Raw genomic sequence first — 20,204 nt, 5'->3', positions numbered from 1 at the left:
GTAAAGTGAACCTCCGCCCTAGTCTCAAGTCTTTTATAGACTCGATTTTCCTATAAACTCTGACCAGCTTCCCTGTCCCTGGCGATGAAAAGCTTCCCCACAACATAATGCTGCCACCACCATGTTTCACGGTGGGGATGGTGTGTTCATGGTGATGTGCAGTGTTAGTTTTCTGCCACACATAGTGTTTTGCTTTTTAGGCCAAAAAGTAAAATTTGGTCTCATCTGACAAGAGCACCTTCTTCCACATGTTTGCTGTGTCCCTTACATGGCTTCTCGCAAACTGCAAACGGGACTTCTTATGACTTTCAACAATCTTCCATAAAGGCCAGATTTGTGGAGTGCACGACTAATAGTTATCCCGTGGACAGATTCTCCCACCTGAGCTATAGATCTCTGCAGCTCCTCCAGAGTTACCATGGGCCTCTTGGCTGCTTCTCTGATTAATACTCTCCTTGCCTGGCCTGTCAGTTTAGGTGGATGGTCATGTCTTGGTAGGTTTACAGTTGTGCCATACTCTTTCCATTTTCGGATGCTGGATCGAATAGTTCTCTGTGAGATGTTCAAAGCTTGGGATTTTTTTTAGAACCTAACTGTGCTTTAAACTTCTCTACAACTTTATCCCTGACCTGTCTGGTGTGTTCCTTGGCCTTCATGATGCTGTTTGTTCACTAAGGTTCTCTAACAAACCTTGGAGGGCTTCACAGAACAGCTGTATTTATACTAAGATTAAATTACACACAGGTGAACACTGTTTACTAATTAGGAGACTTCTGAAGGCAATTGGTTCCACTAGATCTAAGTTGGGGGTATCAGAGTAAAGAGGTATGAATGAAAATACCATAAATACTCGAATATAGGCCGAGGCACCTAATTTTACCACAAAAAATGGGAAAACGTATTGACTCGAGTATAAGCCTAGGGTGTCCATCTGCATGCCTCACTGTGCCTCACTGTATCCATGTGCATGCCTCACTGTGCCCATGCCTCACTGTGCCCATGACTAGACTGACGTTTAACATGGGAGTCTATGGAAGGGGTGCCCGGCTTTGAAAAATCAGTGCTCCCCGGCCGTAGATCCCCCCCCCCCCCCCTGGACAACAAACTTTGCACACTTGTAGAGGAAGAGTGGGGCTACATGTGTGCCAAGGTACTGGGTCCCCAAAGTCTGGGAGATCAGGCGTAAAAAGGTGACTCGAGTATAAGCCGAGGGGGACATTTTCAGCACAAAAATTTTTGCTGAAAAACTCAGCTTATACTCGAGTATATACGGTACATGCCACACTTTTCAGATATGTATTTGTATACAATTTTTAAACCATTTATCATTTTCCTTCCACTTCACAATTATGTGTCACTTTGTGTTGGTCTATCACCAAAAAATCCCAATAAAATATATATTAACATTTTTGGTTGTAACATGACAAAATTTGGAAAATTCCAAGGGGTATGAATTTCAAGGCACTGTATGTCCCATAATGTACTCCAATAAAAATTATTGATGTGAACACCCAAGACTGACTAGGTCAGGGAGAAATTACCACTGGAGTCCCTGAAACGCATAAGAAGCCACTGGAATATTATATCAACCACACCCCACTTTTAACTTCAAGCGGCATTCCACCCAAAAATGGAACTTCCGCTTTAAGTACTGGTGGTAACCCCCTGACATGCCACATTTGGCATGTCATTCTTTGGGGGGGGGGGAGCCGGTACCCTGTTTTTACAGGCACCCAGCTCTCACTACCCTCCCCCCTGGCTCCGCAGCGCTGGAAGGAAGTTCACCTCTCCCCACTCCCTCCCTGCAATCTTCTGGGTCACATCACAGGTCCCAGAAGATTGCCCAGGCCATTCACAGTGCGGCTCACGCATGCGTAATGTGCAGTGCGGGCCCGGCTGTGAAGCCACAGCTGGACACCCACAGTTAGAATGCCCGTCCCTTTGGAGAGGAGGGGACGAGAAGTGGGGCTTCCGGCACCCACATTGCTGGACCGTGGGACAGGTAAGTGTCTGATTATTAAAAGTCAGCAGCTACAGTTTTTGTAACTGGTGACTTTTAAATGGGTGGAACACCGCTTTAAATATCATTTTGGAAAGAAGAAGTTATATGCACTTCCAGACTGTGGGTAGATGTATTTTGGTTATCATTTTAGTAAAATGTGTCTCTGGTATACAGGTTATTAGGCCAGTGAGAGAAACATGAAAACGGACATGACTCTCTCCTTCTAAAAATACTAGTTGCCTACCTTCAATGAAAAATTTGACCTGAAAAAGTATGGAGATCAGAATCTTTAGAACAGTGGGGCAGCATGATAACCAGGCAGCTGGCATTCTCAGATTTGGGAAGTAGCAGCCTTATGTTTTCCTAATGTGAGCTTTCCTATAAACCTTTAACTGTTGCCCATTGATACTTTCAAATAGCTTCAGGATAAAGCAATGCTGGTACTTGCACCATAGTCCATTAACTGGTTTAAAGTTTAGCATGTTGAAGCCCCCCTACCCACCCAAACATTCTTAGTAGTGTGTGACATGCCAATTTAACTACATGTTTAAGAAATGTCCATATTGGTCCTGATGCTGAGCATGGTAACAATGTCTAAGCAGGCCAGATGGTTTATTCTAATCAGGGCCGTTTGAAGGAATTTGGGGGCCCCAAGCAAGAAGCGGGGGAGGGGGTGTTGCTGAGTTTCAAGTTGAGAAGCGGGGGGGGGGCTGCTGCTGCCGAAGGTCGGCTGGTACTTCTTCTTTCTGCCTCCCCCCATGTTCTTTTTAACCCCCCCTCCCCTCCCTACCGCATACCGCTGCATACAGCTGCTGCCCCCCTCCCTACCGCATACCACAGCATACAGCTGCTGCTGCCGAACGTCAGCTAGTACTTTTTCTGACTGCCTCCCTGGCTCCACCCATGTTCTTTTTACCCCCCCCCCCCTTACCGCATACCGCGCTGCAGAAGATTCAGTTTGCTGTTCCCGGCCGGACTAAAAGGAAGTGAGCACTGAGTGTGTGTACTTCCGGTCAGTCCGGCCGGGAACAGGAAACTGAATCTCCTGTACCACGCGGTTATGGTACCCGGACTGCAGGAGGAATTAGGAAAGGAGCTCGGCCACGCTACAGGCTGCAGCATTTATAGGAAGCGGCGGCGGTGCTCTGCTGGGGCCCCAAGCAGTTGCTTGTTTTGCCTGTCCTGTTCCGACAGGCCTGATTCTAATACTGCTGTAAAGAGAACATTCAGCCAGAGTGCTGTCTCTTTTGAAATAAGGAAGCAGTCTTGCTTTTGACATTCAGTTCATTCAGGAGAATTATTCTGCTTATTTTGATTGCAAGCAGGGTTGGTGCCAAATGTGCTTGGCATCACTTAGAAACCCTTCCAAGATTATCCTTAAAGTGGAGGTTCACCCAAAAACTCAATTTTTAACATTAGATTCATGCTCGTTTTGTCAAGGGGAATCGGGTGTGTTGTTTAAAATCAATGCAGTACTTACCATTTTAGAGATAGATGTTCTCCGCGGCTTCCGGGTATGGGCTGCGGGACTGGGCGTTCCTATTTGATTGACAGCCTTCTAACCGTCGCATACATCGCGTCACCAGTTTCCGAAAGTAGCCGAACGTCGGTGCGCAGGCGCCGTATAGAGCCGCACCGACGTTCGGCAACTCGTGACGCGCTGTATGCGACCGTCGGAAGGCTGTCAATCAAATAGGAACGCCCAGTCCCGAAGACCATACCCGGAAGCCACGGAGAACATCGATCTCTAAAAAGATAAGTACTGCATTGATTTTAAACAAAACACCCGATTCTGCTTCCCGTAAATAGGCCCAATCTAATGTTAAAAAAAAAATTTTGGGTGAACTCCCGCTTTAAGAGCTTGCCATAATGAAACTCATAAACCCTTTTGTAAAACACAGTAAACATGTAAAATATGTATGTAAATAAAGCTTAAAGTGGCAATATACTCTGTTAACTGATTTTCTAAAGCGCTGTATGGAGAAAAAGAGACAGACTCATTGTGAGATGGGCATATCTGCCCACAGAGCGGTAAGGACAACAATATCCTCAATATCGTGTCTAGTACGCATGGCGTGCAGCTGCACACGATCTTTCCAGGCAAGTAATGAGGGCTTAGGAATTTTACTTTTCCCCTAGCCAGTTTGTACCATTGTTCCTATGAATACTTTAGCAAAATTGCAGTGGTGTAATGAAAGAGAATTAATCTGGAATATTTTCAAGAAATGCGACATGGAAGGCCTTTGCACCGTTCACTGCACAGTTATTTGTCTTAATGATTATGATTCATGGGAAACGAGAGCATGGCTGGAAAAAGCCCATATGCCTTACACAGTTGTTACATTTAACTGTGGTTTATTAGGCTGCAAAGTCAAAGTGTGCTTGCATCTCAGTTTTAAGTGCTAGTTTACACCAGATGCAGTTCTGTGCGCTTTTTTCTGCAATAAAAATGCATGCACAGTGTTTTCCGTGTATTCAAATGGCTCTAGTTCACACCTATGCAGTCAGTTTCCGGAGCAGAAAATAAAGTAGAGCGTGCTGCATTTTTTTCTGCACAGAACTGTACTGGAACATCGCAAATTGTATAAAAAACTGAATCCCTTTCACACTGAGGGGCTTTGCAGGCGCTATAACGCTAAAAATGGCGCCTGCAAAGCACCCTGAAAGAGACGCTCCTTTCCCTCCAGTGTGAAAGCCCTCAAGCACACTGGATCGGTGCGCTGGCAGGACGGTAAAAAAAGTCCTGCTAGCCGCATCTTTGAGGCGATGTAGGAGCGGTGAATACACTGCTCCTAAAGCGCCCCTGCCCATTGAAATCAATGGGCAGTGCCGCTGAACCGCCGGCAAAGCGTTGCGGTTTTAACCCTTTTTTGGCCATTAGCAGGGGTTAAAAGCGCCCTGATAGCAGCCAAATAGCGCAGCGAAAATGAACACTGTACATAGAATTACGTTTACGTAAGCATACTTACCTGACAGGGGGAGACACCATGATCATGAAGGTGGTTCTCCCAGGGCGAGGCTCGGCCATTGCACACTCTAGGCCGTGCTGATCGTGGTTGTCTTCCCTGCCGCTTCTCGGCCTTTTGGCTAGGACTAGGTGTGGTATCTGTTCTTATCAGTTGTCAGCGGAGCGCTGAAGCACCTCCATTGGGAGGGTGGATGCAATCCAATGACGTCATTGCACCTGGAAGGATGGTTTCAGCAGGGACTACGCTGTGCTGCCCGACAGATACTGGGGGCCGGCCCATGGTTGAGTCTGAGCCATCTGGAAGGGTGCTCCTGGTGAGGATGGGTGCTGCGCTTGGTCTTGGTGCCGAGTTCTAGTCTGGCCTTCTGGCTGGCTGGTGTAAGTGCTATCTCTGTCAGCGATCCGGTTGGAGGAGCTGGTAATGCCCTGTGGTAGGATGGGGCAGGACCGTGCAAATCCGCCGGGTTGACGGAGGGTCTGGAGGGGCTAGTATTGGTGGAGGCTGCTACCTGAGCGGCAGTCCTCCCCAAGAAACCCTTGAAGGGCTCTCTAGCTGGCAGGGGTGGAGTGCTGCACTGGCCGGTCGGGGGGTCGGATATGGAACGAAAAGCCTATGGTGCATGTGCCCCTGGAGTGGCAGTCCAGGGGTATCTGAAGATCACTGTGTGTGAGGGACACATTGATTTAAGATACCACGGTCACTGCACCAGATACACGCTTTTTTTTAGCACCTGCCTCCTGGGCCGGGCCTTTTGGCTAGGACCGGAGGAATTTTTTATTCCTGGCCGGAGGGCCTGGTCATTGTACACCACAATGACCACTTCTTCACTCTCCTCTCCACTATCCCTTCCCCCACTTTCTTTTTTTTTTTAGCCTATGTTTGTCACGTTTTTGTCTTATTTTTGTTTGTGCACGTTTTGTTCACTGTGAGATTATTAGGGTGCCGGTCCTCGGGCCAGCCCTGAACGTCTTGGGAGTAGGTGGACATGGCCTTCTGGCTTAGTTCACTTGCTCTCATGGGGTCTCCCTTCGGGGGAGCCCCACCTAGTACTGGGAGGGTTCTGTTTCGGCAGTCCCTCTGAGGAAGTTGGATCCGTGTCTGCTTCGGTTGCTCGGACCACAGTACCTCAGTCCCCGACTGGAGCCTAACGCCCCGGGGGATCAGGGTTTGGGTCCCTCTTCACAGGAGGACCACTTGACGTTGCACCCGTCTGCACGTTTTTGTGGACACTCTTTATGTGTGTGCACATTTTTCTGCACCGGGTGGAGTTTTTGGGTGTGTTCACACGCCATAGGCTTTAAAAAAAAAAAAAGTTGTATTTATTTACCATATATACTCAAGTATAAGTCGATCCGAATATAAGCCGAGGCACCTAATTTTACCACAAAAAAACTGTGAAAACGTATTAACTCAAGTATAAGCCTAGGGTGAGAATGCAGCAGCTACTGTAAGTGGAAAAGAGGGTCAACAATGCCCATTTGAAGCCTCACTGTGCCCATTTGCATGCCTGACCTCACTGTGCCCATTTGCATGCCTGACCTCACTGTGCCCATTTGCATGCCTGACCTCACTGTGCCCATTTGCATGCCTGACCTCACTGTGCCCATTGCATGCCTGACCTCACTGTGCCACTCTGTGTATCTGATTTTCCGTGACATGTATATTCAGACGGCGGGTGTCCAGTGTTAAAAAGTCGCGCATCCTCCTCGTCCTGTTCCGTGATAGGCGGAACACTCAGTTTCCCAGCAGACACTGTGTTCAGTGTTCCGCCTATCACGGACGTCCTCTCGTCTATCATGGACGAGAGGATGTTCGTGATAGGCTGAACACAGTGTCTGCTGGGAAACTGAGTGTTCCGCCAATCACAGAGAAGGAGGAGGCGGCGCGACTTTTTAACACCGGACGCCGCTGTCTGAATATGCATGTCACGGACTCGGGTACACAGACTCGAGTATAAGTCGAGGGGTGCATTTTCAGCCTAAAAAAAAGGACTGAAAAACTCGGCTTATACTCGAGTATATATGGTATGTAAAACCTTTTATCCAAAAAGGGGGGGGGGAAAGCAATTTCCTGTGACTGATTGTAAAATGTTATCTGGAGTTTGGCTTCAAATAGTAAACGTGTAGTTAGTGTATCTAAATGTTCTAGTACACCAAGCACTCCTCTCCCCCCAGCATGATAATGCTGCTGTCCAAAGGTGCCCCCTGTGCTCCTTCATCCAAAGTGGTGTCTGAATAGTACAGGTGGTGTGTTACAGGCCAGATCACCTGGTGAAAACGGAGGCAACAAAAGAAAAACCAAAAAAGGATTAATTTTTGTAAGCTTTAATATTTTCCATTTTTGGTTTAATACCGCTTTAATTGTAGTGTAAGTTTATGCGTGAAATTGTCATAAATGCAATGAAAGGGTTAATACAAGGCTATCATTCATACAGTATAGTTTAATGACTCATTTGACAATTTTATTTTTTGATCTATACTTTTTAATGATTTCATTGACTGACTGTTTTGTTTTTTCCATTAAACTTGTATTATATAGAGAAACTATAGCGGCAGGATAAACTGTGTGACTTATGTGCAGAATATAAGCTCTATTTGCTCTATCACACAAAAACACAATGATGTCTGATTTTGCTGTTGTGTGATAAAACCTGTGAAGGTGGGATGTGATCTCCCTCTGAACAGCTCAATGAACAATAGGGGGATAATAAAGGCTCAGCTCAAGGCCCCCGTCTGAATGGCTTCCTGTTCTATGAACAGCTTGTGTCTTCTAACCTTGTGTCCCATTTAGGCTTTAGCTTCTTGTATTCAGTGTAAAAATGAGATCTCCATACCTGCCCTTCGTCTGCTTTGTGACAGTGTTTTTTTGCATACCTATTGTTAAGAGATCTAAAATGAAACAAACATTTCTACTGCTGGTGCAGTGGGGGAATTATCTGGGTCACAGAAGTCTGCCACTTTAGAGGGGCCCACCGCTCGCCCGTCTGCCAGGTGTGAGGGGCCCACCGTCTGCCCGTGTGAGGGGCCCACCTGTCCATTCTGGCTGTGGTATTAAGGCCTGCCGCCTGTCCGTTCATTCCTCCACGGAGAAGGGGGGCTTTTGCTAGCTGACCGCTGAGGGATAGAGAAGGCAGAGGCAGCGCTGAGACTCTGGACCGCCTATCCAGAGACCGAGAGAATGTAGGGTAGGGTGACCAGACATCCCCGGTTTCCGGGGACAGTCCCTGGATTGAGGACACTGTCCCTGGACCAAGTCTGTCCCCGGTTTTGTCCCCAGATTGGATTTGAACAGGGGCTGGGGCAATTTCAAAGACAGTCAGTGCAGAAATAAAAAAAAGATTCTAAATTACACTGCCGCTCCTACTAGCTTAGGGGGGGCGGGGGGTGTATTTGTTTGCATTATCTGTGCCCCTTTCTGATAATCGTGCTGGTCGGAGCGGAGGGAATATTTCAGGGTGCATGCCCATTCAGCTCTCCTCTCATGTTCTTCTGCCTTGGCCCAAGTCCTGGCCAGCGTCCTACCTGTTTATCTTCTTGCCTTCCCTGGTGGAGTGATGTTCCTCCTCTCCCCACCCAGTAGTAGCCGGGGCAGAGAGTAAGACTTGACATACTGTGAGGCGGAGGCAGCGGCGATGGGCAGAGAGTCGCTGATTCCCGCCATTACTAGTAATTTCATTTTACAAATCTGGTCACCTTTAATGTAGGGAGGCGGTGCGGACACTGAAAACGAAAGTCAGTTGGCACCAATCGAGTCCCCTCTGCGACTGCATGGTGTTTTTTCAAATATTTCTAGCCTACTCCCGTTAATCTGAATGATCTTGAAGTTTGTTTACTTTCTTGAATTCCGTGATACATATTCACTATACCCTGTGAGTAGTTACGGCTGTGTCACACATTTTACAGAGCCTGCCTTCCTAAATACAGAGGGGCTGAGAGGAGAAGTTTCAGAAGGTGTAGTCAGTACAGGAATCACTGCTTACAGACAGCAAGGTACCATGGGATATGTAGTCCTTAGAAATGGAAAGTAAATGGCAGTAATACTGTATTTCATGATATAAGCTTAGTTTAGTGGTAAAAATAAGTGTGAAATTTTGCAAGATTTTGGTGGGTGTAAAAAGAGGTCCTCTTGTTGACTTCAGAGGCTTAGGCTTAGTGTGTCCGAGTGTGGGGTGTACCAAGAGATGGCTTTGACGGAACACTGGCAATCCAGGAAGCTATAGAAGGAAATGGTAAGCAGACAGGTATCACTTACCACATGAAAAGAGCTTTTTTTAACCACTTCCCGACGGCCGTACGACTATTTACGGCCGCAGGGTGGTTCTACTTCTCTGGGGCGCCTACATTTGACGTCCGCCCCTTTCCGCGTTTCCCGCATGCGCTCCTGAGCGCCCAGCGGGGAACTTCTGTGCTGGCCGTGTCCCTTGGACACAGCCATTCGCAGATCGCCGTGAACGGCCAATCGGAGTGGCCGTTTGCTAGGCGATCTGTGCGGCCAATGAGAGATGATCTCGTATGTAAACATATGAGATAATTTCTCATTGCCGGCTCTCACAGACAGCGGTCCTGTCAGGGAGAGAGGAGACCGATCTGTGTCTCTTGTACATAGAGACACAGAGCGGTCACCTCCCCCAGTCACCCCCCTTCCCCCACAGTTAGAACACTAAGCAGTATACACATTTAACCCCTTCCTCACCCCCTAGTGTTAACCCCTTCCCTGCCAGTCACATTTATACAGTAATTAGTGCACTGATTGCAGTATAAATGTGAATGGTGCCAAAAATGTGTCAAAAGTGTCCGACGTGTCCGCCATAATGTCGCAGTCGCAATAAAAATCACAGATCGCCGCCATTACTAGTAAAAATAATAATAATAATTCTGTCCCTTATTTTGTAGGCGCTATAACTTTTGCGCAAACCAGTCGCTTATTGCGATTTTTTTTTCTTTTTTACTAAAAATGTGTACAATACGTATCGGCCTAGACTGAGGATAAAAAAAAAATGTAAAAAAAAAATTTAGCTATTTATTATAGCAACAAGTAAAATTATTTTTTTTTTTTTCAAAATTGTCGCTCTATTTTTGTTTATAGCGCAAAAAATAAAAACCGCAGAAGTGATCAAATACCACCAAAAGAAAGCTCTATTTGTGGGAAAAAAAGGACGTAAATTTTGTTTGGGAGCCACGTCGCACGACCGCGCAATTGTCAGTTAAAGCGACGCAGTGCCGAATCGCAAAAAGTCCTCTGGGCAGGAAGGGGGTTTAAGTGCCCAGTAAGGAAGTGGTTAAGTAAGCTTACATTGGATTGTCAAATATAATTATTCTTTGTATTGTTATTACAATGCTGATGTTATAAAATGAAAGTGTATGCTGTGACCATAGATTTCTTTTAACATGCTCATCCAATAAAGTAGTGATAAGGTGCAAGGTATATAATCAATTTGATTTTAACTTGCCAATCTCAAATATGTTAATAAGTGATTTCAGACCGATGGCTCTGGGTTAGCTAAAGTGGTTGTAAAGTTCAGACATGAAATATTAACAAAGCATATCTCTCTATAGTGTGTACTTGTCTCGGGGGCACTAAGTGTTCTTTCTTTCTGCTGCTTTGTTCATCCGTTATCTGCATGAATCACTTCTGACAAGTTTTCCTCACACCAAGAAAACAAAAGTGATAGAGGAGGGGATAGATTGACAGCCTCAGCCCTGTTCCTGTGTGCTTTATGAAAGGGCGTGTCTCTCTTCCCTCCAATCAGCTCTCAGAGCTCTCCTCACTGAGCTCTGCAGAGTGTAAGTTTAGTTCTCTACACCCTTCTGTCTGGAAGCTCAGACAACCTTTATATATTCTGCGCTTAAAATGAATATAGAGAAGAAATGACTGCCAGTAAACAGGTACAACTTATGTAGAAGGATTTGCTTCATCTCTTTGCATCACCTGAGGCCAGACACTTCACTGGGAATATAGAAGGGTTTACAACCACTTTAATGTACAGTGATTGTCCTTTGCGCATTCCGGTTGAGTATATGTAGCGCACCCCTTAAGAGGCCACAAATCAACTGGGATCCCCCACCCTGCACAACCAGGCACACCGAATGATCATAGAACAGTATGTTACTTTGTTTTTTTTGTTATTTATTGGGGGTAATAACTTGGATAGGGATGGGAGGTTATGGAATGCCCACTTGACTTGGTAGAACTTCAGCAACAGCTTCAGGGACATCTTTCTATATACAGTCTCCTCCCTTTCTTCCTGCACACACTTACACGCTGGTTCCAGATAAATCACTGTTGGTTAATCTGACATGCTGAGTCAATAGCCCTTTACAGGTAGTAACTCATAGCCCCTTGTTGTGTAGCAATATACAGTTATCAGCCTGTACTCCTCCACCTGTGGCTACTGATCCCAGCACCACCTCTTCAGGCACTTCTCCACAGCAGTACTCCAGACTTACTCTTCACCAGCCCCCCCTGGCTGACTCTCAGGAGATCTGGGGGAGGATGAAGACTTGGCCCGCCACTGTCTTCAGGAGGAACTGGCTACGTGTGGCATTCTCCCCTCTTGTAAGTCCCCAGTAGTGCTGAACTACTCGCACTGTCCTCTCTCTCGCTCCTGTGCCTCTTGGAAGGGCTTCCTCTGTGTGTTGTGACAGGATCCTTTCAGCACCTAAGCCCCCAGTCCAAGGTCAACCCCCCAGACTAGGGGGCACTCTTGAGGGCCACCGACAGCCTCTTCAGCACTGGATCTCCATCTTCCACCCTACTGCCCCTGCTGGCATGGTCCATGACCATTTATGAGGTAGGCTCTGCCCCCTACTAGCCAATTCCTGGGGATTGGCCGAGGCCTCAAAAACATTTCAGGCAGTTCCTTCTAACCTCCTGCCCACTAGTGCTAGAAGTTTCTACAACCTTCTAGACCAGGGATAAGCAATTAGCGGACCACCAGCTGTTGCAAAACTACAAGTCCCATCATGCCTCTGCCTCTGGGTGTCATGCTTGTGGCTGTCAGTGTCTTGCTATGCCTCATGGAACTTGTAGTTCTGCAACAGCTGGAGGTCCGCTAATTGCATATCCCTGTTATAGACCAGGGGGGGGGGGGGCACCAGAGGAGTTGTCGGGATGAGTTATCCAGCTCTTACTCACTAAAACCGACCCATATTCACAGTTCCGGCATAGCCCTGAGATAACTAAATTTACCTACACTAACAAACCTACACTAGAGGGTGCTACATATACATGTGTTCAAATGATGTAAATATCAAGTTATTGGAGTACGATAGGACACCAAATGGGTTTATTAAAGTGTTCCTAAACCCGCAACAGTAAAATCAGTCTGTATATGCAGTAAAGCATGCTTGTTTTAAAGTGGTTGTAAACCTCCCCCCCCCCCAAAAAAACCTGCAAGACAAAGGGATAATGAGCTAGTATGCATAGCATACTAGCTCATTATGTATTACTTACATCAGATCGAAGCCACCGCAGCCATCCTCGTCTCCCCCTCTGGCCACCAACATCTCTCCAGGGGCTTACTTCTGGGCATCTCGGCTCTGGCGCTGTGATTGGCTGGAGCCGTGATGACGTCACTCCTGCGCATGTGGGCGAGAGCTGCCAGTAACGGCACACGGACTGAAGCAACAGCACATAGGTGCCATTGCTTCAGTTTGCCCCAGTGAGCATGTGCCAATGACATCAGCACATACAGGGGACAGGGGATATCTCCTAAACTGTGCAGATTTAGGAGATATCCTGGGTAGCTACAGGTAAGCCTTAATATAGGCTTACCTGTAGCATAAAGTGGTCTGTAAGGGATTACAATCACTTAAATTACTGTGGAACCTAAGGGTTTAATCCTCCACATTCCGTAAAAAGGCTGTGTAATCCTCTCTTCCCTGTTCCTCCCCTTCTTCCACTGTCGCCAATCAATCTGCTGATAGAACATAGCCCTAGGAGGCACTCTGCACATGCTCAGTTTGGTGTATATTGCTAAAGAGTTTTGTGCATGTGATCAATACAGGGCCAATAACCACTGTCCATACAGAGGGTCAGGGGTCATGCAGCCTCATAGGACAGTCGGAGAATGAAACTCCTCCTACAAGCTTTAACCAGACTTTGATGGAAGTCACAAGACTGCTATATTATACTACTGATGGGAAAAGGTCCTGGGTTTAAGTAATACTTTAGAATTGCATTTGTACTTGGTCTCCTATATAAACATCACTCATTTTTTAGATTTGTTAGGAGACTTTGAAGACCTCCTTTAAAACCTCATGTCAGAGTACAAACATCTTTGCTCGTCATGGGTCTGCATTTCTCCTGGCTAAACACATCAGTCGATTGCAGAATATGTGTCAGATTCTCCCAAGTTCACAGAAGCTGAAGACGCAGACAAGATCTTCCCGGTAAACATGTTTTCAGTAGCTGTATCTTAACATTCTTTCATGTGAAGCTTGAATTTACTGTTCTGCTGCTTCACAGGCAAATATGTTCCCTTCGATGGAATGTCTTTTATCCAGGAGAATCTTTTATCTCCAGTGGTAGACTGTCTGATTCCCACCACTCTCACATTAGTGCTGTGATCTGACATTGAGGCAGACTGGAGGTACCTGTAATATAATACCCCATATACAAAGTCTCCCTTTCCATGCAGGTCGCCCACGACTCCTGGATGATTTATGTGTAGAGCACAAAATACTATAGTACAAGCCTACTGTACTCTCCAGTAATATAAATTATTTGTTCATTTAGTTTTGATGATACACTACAGTCGAAAATTAAAATTTAAAGCCAAACTTCCGTCTCTTAATCATAATCTTGATTAATCTTAATCTTACACTTTTTTTTTCCTTACATTTCCTCAGTTATTTCCTGGTTTCCATGCCAAGGAAAATTATGTCATACATCCCATGAGTCTTCAGAAAGGGAGAAGGGGCTTTCTCAGCTAAGCACACCCTCACCTGCTTGCATGCCTAAGCTAAAGGAAGAGAGATCCCAGGAATTAAATGCTACATGAATCATCTGCCCTTACTCAAGATGGCCACAGCCAGAAATGATAGGGGATGTTTTTCAAAATGATTTCTCAACAAAATAAAGCATGGAGAGATAAATGATGGGGGAGTTTGCTCTGAATATTAAAAATTTATTAAATAGTGTTTTTGGTGCTCAGGTGAAGTGTTGTTCCACTTTAACTAGGAACTTCAGTCAGTCTTGCAAAAATCACCCACCTCAATAATAGACACTTTCACCCCCTTCCTGCCAAGACCATTTTTTGAGTTTTCAGTGCTGTCACATTTTAAATGACAACTACTCGGTCATGCAACACTGTACCCAAATTTACTTTTCTCTTATCGTCCATGGACAGACACAGCCTTAAGTCTTGACAAGTGGGTTATGTTCCTGTTCATAGGAGAGGTCTCCTATGAACAGGAACATAACCCACTTGTCAAGACTTGAGAAGGCTGTGTCCGTCCATGGACGACAGAGAAAAGGATTTTACGGCGAGTACAAAAAATCCTATTTTTATCATTATTTCGAGACGGATAGATTTCTTATTGTGATATTTAATTACTGCTGTTTTTTTTTTTTTTTTGCTAAATAAATGACAAAATTTAATTTTGAAAAACAAAGGGGGATATTGAGGAAGCTCGGGACTTCCCCTTGTGGTATACGTTCCACTTTAAGATGCATATATATTGTAAAGCCTATGATTTCAGACAGTGGAGAAATCTAGAAAAACAATTCTAAAATAAGCCCTACAAAATTTTATGGGATTGGGGACATAGGAAGATCCACAGTGCAGGCATATTTCCAGTGGTCTTGTGTGGTGCTTTTGGTATTCTGACTACAGTGGAGTACAGGAACGTATGCCTCATACACACAATTGGAAATTTCAACAGCAAAACTCCGATGTGAGCTTTTGAACGGAAATTCCGACCGTGTGTATGCTCCATCATACTTTTGCTGTCGGAATTTCCGCCAGCAAAAGATTGAGAGCTGGTTCTCAAATTTTCAGACGGAAAAAAATCCTATCGGAAAATCAGATCGTCTGTAGCAATTCCGACTCGCAAAATTCTGACGCATGCTCGGAAGCATTGAACTTCACTTTCACTGCGTTCTTGATGGTCGAAAGTTTAGAGAACTTTTGTGTGACCATGTATATGCAAGCCAAGCTTGAGCGGAATTCCGTTGGAAAAAGCGTCCAAGGTTTTTCAGACAGAAAATCAGATCGTGTGTATGGGGCATAAAACTAGCCATACAGTACTTGTCTTGAATTGTTTCCGATTTCCTGCTGAATCAGATGAAAATCCAGGTGAGGGTGGCCCTGTTGGCAACATCTGGCTAATCAAAAGTTGATTTCAAAATTAAAGCTTATTGGGACATTGTTTGCCCAGTGACTGTCCATATACTCTCTAAAGTGAAGTTGAAGATATTAGATGCTTACTTGGTTATACAGAATTGTACTGAATTGTGCAGACTTCCTGACCCAACACTACTTATAGTGATATATTAAAGCCTTGTGTTTTTTTTAAATAACAAACATGTTATACTTGCCTGCTCTGTGCAGTGGTTTTGCAGAGAGCAGCCGAATCCTCTTCTCGGGTCCCAGGCTGGTGCTCCTGGCCCCTCCCTCCTGCCAGGTACCCTCACAGCAAGCAGCAAGGACACCCAAGCAGGCACGCTCCCAAACCACGACTCTGTGTGTCCGTTCACACATGGAGCCGTAGCTCGGCCCCGCCCCATCCGTCTCTGATTGGCTCACTGGCTGTGATTGACAGCAGCGGGGGCCAATGGCTCTCACTACTGCCAAAAGCCAATCAGGAGTGCAAGTCCCTGGAGAGGCAAGGCTCTCATGGACATTGTTGGGGTCTCGGATAAGCATTAGGGGCAGCTGGGGGGGGGGGGGGGGGCTGCTGCAAGCAGAATTTTTTTTTTTTACCTCCATGCATATAGTGCATGCAGGTTAAAAACCTTGTGCCTTTACAACCACTTTGTTTTTTAACCAAAGAAACCATATCAGACACTGGCTTCCGGGTTCTGTAGACATCTAACATCTCCATATCTGTGTTACTTCCTAACAGTCATGAACTAAACCTTGTAAGAGTCTGCAAAAAAATCTAAGCACAATGCAAATCTGTTATCAGACACTACTTGACTAAACATTACATAATTAATTAGCTGATTAATGGAGTTTCTGTGATATTTTTTATTTTGCAATCATTCATCGTTGGTGAAGTTTGAAGTTTGCTGAAGTGCACTGCCCACAAACTATTCACATCATTAGAAACACTATAGGGAATATATTTTCTGTCTTTGCTGACATTATCATATTAAGATTATGCAATTAGACTAGAGCAATGAGGATTTGGGAAGTGAATTAACCTATAGCAATGAAATTCAATGTTGACAAATTGGTGGAAGACGATGTCTCATTGTTTGCTGTCATATAATGCTTTTTAATGATGGAACAGGCATACTTATGTAATATTTTACTTTGGCAAATGTGGGCCTCGTCTGCAAAGAGCATTCATATCTACTTTAGAAGATAACTCTCTAGCTGTGGGGTGGTTGTGCATCCAGTTACCAATTCACTTTTTTAGACCTCTTGTCTTTTATGTCAAGAAGGTCAAGTGTTGCTATATACAGAGCTGTTTTTAGATTTTAAAGAGACCTAGTAAATAAGGATCATAGGCATTCTTGTTCAAAGGTGCTAAGAAGAGTACAGGCCTTCCTGTCCATCATACAATATGGAGTTTGAAATTGTGTGCCCTTGTGTTTCTGTAGATATCCACTCTGTACAATCTCATACATACAGTAGCTCACAAAAGTGAGTACGCCCCTCACATTTTTGTAAATATTTTATTATATGTTTTCATGTGACAACACTTAAGAAATGACACTTTGCTTCAATGTTAAGTAGTGAGTGTACAGCTTGTATAACAGTGTACATTTTCTGTCCCTTCAAAATAACTCAACACACAGCCATAAATGTCTAAACTGCTGGCAACAAAGTATGTGAAAATGTCCAAATTGGGACAAATTAGCCACTTTCCCTCCCCAGTGTTATGTGACTTGTTAGTGTTACAAGGTCTCAGGTGTGAATGGGGAGCAGGTGTCTTAAATTTGGTGTGGGGTGTTGTTTTTGTGTTTTTTTTTTGTTAACTTTGTTGTCTGATTATATATCTGTTTGTCCCAAGCATGTTTGAAGCCTTTTACTGTTGACTGTCTTGCATGTATATCTATTTTTCGAAAATATTTTTAGAATGTATGTAGTGATCTCATATGTATAGTGTAGTCTGATTAGATAATTTGATATTTAGATGTTAGTATGATGACTATAAATTTGTTGTTCCGCAGCAACACACCAGGCTCTCTAGAGAATGTATTTTATTTAACTTCCAATAACGAACAAAGTCCAAAGTCCTAGACCTGTGCCATATTTCTCAGTGACAAGACTCACCTCCAGGAATTTTATTCACTATCCACTGAATAGCTGAGCAATTTGATTGGCCGTCTTTGATCTACATCCTGTCTTTCTGAGTGACAGGTAATGATCCCAGTCGGAGACGGCTTCAATCATCACCTATTCCTAATTTTGGTGGTTTATTCCAAGCATCAACTACCCTTTTTCTAAAATAATACTTTCTAAGATTAGTTTTGAACTTTCCTCCAGTTTGAAGTCATGTCCCCGTGCTCTTGATTTTGGTTTCATATTGAAAAAACTGCCTCCCTGAACCTTGGTCACCCCCTTGACATATTTTTAAAGGTTTCAATCATGTCTCCCCTTTTTCCTTCTTTCCTCCAGACTGTACATATTAAGTTCCTGAAGCCGATATGTTTTATTTATTATGATATAATAAAAAGAAAGTGAAAGTGGACCAAAAGAAACCCATAAAAAATTCTGTAAACTAAAAAAAAGAAAACTAATACAGCACCACAAGTTTCCTGGACTGAAAAGAGTACTTTAGGCCTGGTTTAGTGAGATTTAAAACTTTTTTTTCTAAAAAATTGCATTTACAAGGTTATTTTTTCTGTAGTAAAATTACAACGAACGCCGGAGGATAAAAGTCCCAGCACAGCTAGAGAATTACTGGAAATTAATATAACTAGGAATGTTTACCTTCTATAGATGAGCTAAGTGGGTATGTTTACCTTTTTATAAATGGACTAAACTGTATAATACAAAAGTCTTGAAAAGTATTAGGGAAATTCAATTATTTAATTGATTTTGCGATGTGCAGATTGCATACAAATTTCCAAGTAATAAAACTTTTATTTTAGTCTATAAATGCATACAGATCATCTTAATACTAAAATGTTCACTTCTAACCTGCTTTAATCTGTATATTAACCAGAAGGGAGCAACATGAAGCAAAGAAAAATAATTCCATTACCCCCAGGCTCTCTTCTTTTTACTTTTTAATATCTATTACAATGCTACAGTAACTCTCCCTCAAACACTATCCCTTAGCCAGCCTTTCTCAACCTGTTCAACGCAGAGGAACCCTAGAAATAACTTTCCGGTCTCAGAGAACCCCTGCTTAAATGTCTGCAAATTGTGATACATTAGCGTGATGGTCAGTTGAATTAATGCTCCTTATACTGGTGGTTATTGGGAAGAATTTCCCCCTTACAGATAGTTAAAACGAGTATCTTGGAGGCAGAAATTGCTCATGGAATCCCTAGCAACCTCTGGAAGAACCTTAGAATGCCAAGGAACCCTGGTTGAGAAACCCTGCTCTAAGCTGTTGGGAGGGGATGGGGGTAACAAGACTTTTGGAGCACTCTGCAGATCTTGCCATTTTCTGACACTTACATTTTTACTTTCAGGAGCAAAGCATAATTGTTATTATTATACGGGATTTATATAGCGCCGACAGCTTTACAACATGAGGGCAGACAGTACAGTTACAATTCAATACAGGAGGAATCAGAGGGCCCTGCTCATTAAAGATTACATTCTAAGAGGGAGGGTCAAGTGATACAACAGGTAATAACTGTGGGGGATGAGCTGATAAAGAAAATAATAGAATAGTTGTTAGGTCAGGGCAGGATAGGCTTCTCTGAAGAGCAACGTTTTTAGGGATCACCTAAAAGTGAATAGAGTTGGATATGGTCAGACAGATTAGGGTAGGGAATTCCAAAGGATAGAAGAGGCTCGGGAGAAGTCCTGGAGGCGAATATGGGAGGAAGTGACAAGGGTGCTAGAGAGCAGGACGAATTAAGAGGACAATTTGGTTGATATTTTGAGACTAGGTTAGTGATGTAGCTGGGGCTGAGTTGTGGATGGCTTTGTAAGTTGTTAGTATTTTTAATTTAATTTGTTATATATTCATAAATATTAAAAAAAATAAAAAAAACAGATGACTGAGAATTTTTAGGCTAATAATGCATTGCAGTGCAGGAAGCGGAAGGTGTTTTGTTTATTTGACTTTTTAAAAATTAGAAATTTGCAAACAGATACCGGGGGGATCCTAGCAGTAAATGTCAGGCTAATAAAGATATGTGGGGACACCTTCTATGCCTTACTTTCACATAACAGCTAACCAGGTCTGGGTGCTAGGGAATCTGGGAAATTTGAGCTTCTGGTTATTAAAGAGGAGTTCCACCCTAAAAATGGACCTCCGCTTAACCCACTCCTCGCCCCCTTACATGCCACATTTGGCATGTAATTTTTTTGGGGGGGGAGTGGGGGCTTCAGGAGAAGGGGACTTCCTGTCCCACTTCCTCCTTCCGCCGAGGGGCTGGAAAGGCGATTAGCTTAATCGCCTTTTCACAGCCCCTCCCTGTAGGCGAGCGCCTGTCCAATCGGACGGGGCCGCGCCGCTCGCGCATGCGCACCACCGTTCGCGCATGCGCAGTGGGTGCCCGGCCGTGAAGCCGAAAGCTGTCACTGCCAGGTGCCCACAGTAAGAATGAAGACGCCGGCCGGCGAGGGGGGGCGAGGAGCGGAGCCCCGGCCGGCGCGTCACTGGAGCCGTGGAGCAGGTAAGTGTCAGTTTATTAAAAGCCAGCAGCTACACTTTTTGTAGCTGCTGACTTTTAATAAACTCAAAAAATGGCTGGAAAACCCCTTTAATTGATTACATTGCTTGTCTATTACATTGTGAAAGCCTCTCTATTTTCAATGTCTTCTGCAAAGAAGAGTTGCGATGAAAGACAGCCATTTGTCCAATCTCATTTCAGGGCTTTTAGCTTATTTCCACAGTAGTAAGGCTCAGTTGAAAATGACTGTGGTTCATCAGTTA

At 44.4% G+C, this 20,204-nt stretch overlaps 1 protein-coding gene and 1 pseudogene across 20 annotated transcripts in view; both read left to right on the top strand.

Moving 5' to 3' along the window:
* The window catches only part of SORBS2 (sorbin and SH3 domain containing 2), a 396,754-nt gene that overhangs the window by 111,002 nt on the left and 265,548 nt on the right, over positions 1–20,204 (top strand). The window lies entirely within an intron of this gene.
* On the top strand, positions 4,964–5,145 carry LOC120925654 (annotated as a pseudogene).

The sequence above is a fragment of the Rana temporaria genome, chromosome 1 (genome assembly GCF_905171775.1).
Source record: "Rana temporaria chromosome 1, aRanTem1.1, whole genome shotgun sequence".
NCBI lineage: Eukaryota > Metazoa > Chordata > Amphibia > Anura > Ranidae > Rana > Rana temporaria.
The sequence above is the reverse complement of the archived record's forward strand: the minus strand, read 5'-3'. Positions and strand labels throughout refer to the sequence as shown.